Below are 2747 nucleotides of genomic sequence, written 5' to 3'. Positions count from 1 at the left end.
CTTCTTGCTTGTCGTTTATTTTGTCTTGAACCTGTGATTATGGGGAGTCCATCGTCATTAAAAAGGTGTTTAGTAATTTCACAACAGAGCTGATGGTGGCAGTGTAGTTCTATCACCCTGGAAGGCTGTTTGTACAGTGGTATGAAAAAGTGTTCGCTTGTTTTTTGCATGTTTGTCACACTTAAGTGTTTCAGAACATCTGACAAATTTAAATATTCATCAAAGTTGACACAAGTAAACACAGAATGCAGTTTTTAAATAAAGGTTTTTACTAAAGTGGGAGGAAAAGATCCTGTGTGGTGGGAAAAAAGTGATCATCACACACTCCACAGTGAGAGCCGTTACCCACAGATGGAGAAAACGTGGAGCAGTGGTGAACCTTTCCGGAAGCGGGCCGGCCAATCAAAGAGACGAATCATCCAGGAGCTCATAGAAGATCCCATTACAATGTCCAAAGAACCGCAGGCCCTAATTAAGGTACGAGGTCATGCCTCCAACATCACAAAGAGACGAGATGAAAACCACTGCTGAGCAAAAAGAACATCAAGATGTCTCAGTTTGTTCCAGAACACATCTTGATGATCCTCAAGACAGCTGGGGAAAATATTCTGTGGACTGACGAGACGAAAGTGGAACTTTTTATAAGGCGTGTGTGTCCTGTTACATCTGGAGTAAAAGTAACACCACAGAAATAAAAAAAAGGGAAACCCTTAAATGGTTTCAATATACATAGTAATATAGTTCAATTAGTACATAAAGGCTCTAAGGCAGTTTAAAAATCCAAAGGATGAACAACAGTGCATACAGTTACAGCAATGGCTCCTTCAATGCTTTGGCCAGGAGAGAGAGAGTGGGACAATCTACACAAAAGAACATGCAAGTATCAGCAGAAATAGCCTTCAGCTCCCTCCAGGAAGGTGTCTCAGCTAAACAGAAAAGTCAGGATAGGTGTGAGGTTTACCAAGAACAACTATTAAGAGCGAAAGGCAATTATCTACTAAGTTATTTTAATCAAAATTACCCAGTATGGGCACCACCTACTTATTAGGAAACAAGCCAAACAGCTCTTCGCCTCTTGTCTTTTACTGTTGTCTGAAAACCTGCCTAGTAAGGCGTGGTGTCGTAGAACAATAAATGAACGAGAGAATGTGCACCCTGGCCTTCTTAAACAGCACGCCCTGCACACCAGTACAAAAAACACAAGCATCTGGGGTTTTGGTGTCCTCTCTGCTCGTTTCTGAGCAGAACGAGCATAGAGAGATATATGGTGGTGATGGATGGTGGTGGCCCACCGCACCCGTCACCGAGAACAACTCGGGTACAACCTACAGCACATATTTTCACACACACTTATGCACTCAAAGTACAGCAGCTGTGTTGCCCTGTAGTTTTCTGTTAGTCTCAACAGTTTTGTTCCACATTCATGCTGCTGGTGCTGTTGCTATCTGGATTCTGTCTCTTTGCAGGTGTTCCTGGTTGTGCTTCCCCTGTTTTGCTCTGGTAGTCGTAGGAGGATTTGTTTATTTATAGCAGCTCGTTGATGGGTTTTGTCATTTTTACTCTTACTCTCTTCTTGTTATCCCTTCCCCTCTCCCCCTGTCATGTTTAGCATCACTTTGTACAAAATACCTTAAGAGCAGCAAAATAAATCATCAAGGGTTGGGTATCTAGGCAGGACCTATAGGTATACAGCTTCCCCTGGTAAAGCAAGTATGTTTGGCATAACTACGGTAAACAGAGCACCATTCTATACATTCTATACATTTGAATTCATCAACAAAACACTTCTGTCAACAAACTCTAACTAAGCTAGCTTTAGACAAAACTACTCAATAAAAATTAATGAGCAAAACTAACTAATTACGGGACCTTTTTTTTTTTTTTTTTTTTAAAAAAGGAACAAATAATAAAACAGAAATCAGTAAGCAATACAATGATGCAGTGATACCACTGTACAAGGTGGATGTGTATGTCTGCATCCAGGTTTGTTATGAGGAATTGGAAATGAGGGCGAATTAGCTTTGATAGCTAACAGTTGCTAGGTGTTCATACCAGCAAGTGGTCACAAGGCAAAGTAGAAGAAATAAAACTATTTTAATAACATTTTTCAAAAATCATTTGCTGAATTAGAAGTCAATGACATTTTGGACAATTGATTCTTAACGTTGTGTCGACAGGCCATCACAGTGACTGAATAAACTGAGCAATGTACTGCCAAGATGGCGTTGTGCTACGGCCGAATGCTGCTGCTCACCGAGCTTTGTTGCTCTGTGACGTCACGGGATTTCAGCTGTGAGGAAATCGGTTAACACTGTTCATCCCAGAGATTAGAGCTTTTACCAGTTCAGTCCTTGTTCCTCCCATACCTGGTCCTAAAACACAATAATGAGGAAACCAATGGCCCTTCACAGTTGTCAATGACGCCCTTCACAAGGAAGGTAAGTCACAAAAGTTAATTTCTAAAGCTAATGCCTAGGATGGTTTTCATGTACAGCAATGAAAGATTAAGTGGAAGGAAAACGAGCTATAAAAATGTGTTTAACCACAGCCTTGAAAACTTTTTAAAACATCGCCCATTTAACAGTTTGGGGGAGCCTTACAAGTCACAAAGTGAAAAACAAGGTCCCAGCTTCTGGAGGGACAGTGAGGAGGAACCACTTGAAGGTGCTTGACGTCCAGTGTGAACCTCAAGGCCGAGACGCACCTTTTGCATCCGTACCCATGCTTTCGAACATATTTTTATTTCC

Source organism: Fundulus heteroclitus, chromosome 5 (assembly GCF_011125445.2).
Source record: "Fundulus heteroclitus isolate FHET01 chromosome 5, MU-UCD_Fhet_4.1, whole genome shotgun sequence".
Lineage (NCBI taxonomy): Eukaryota > Metazoa > Chordata > Actinopteri > Cyprinodontiformes > Fundulidae > Fundulus > Fundulus heteroclitus.
Note: the sequence above shows the minus strand (reverse complement) of the source record.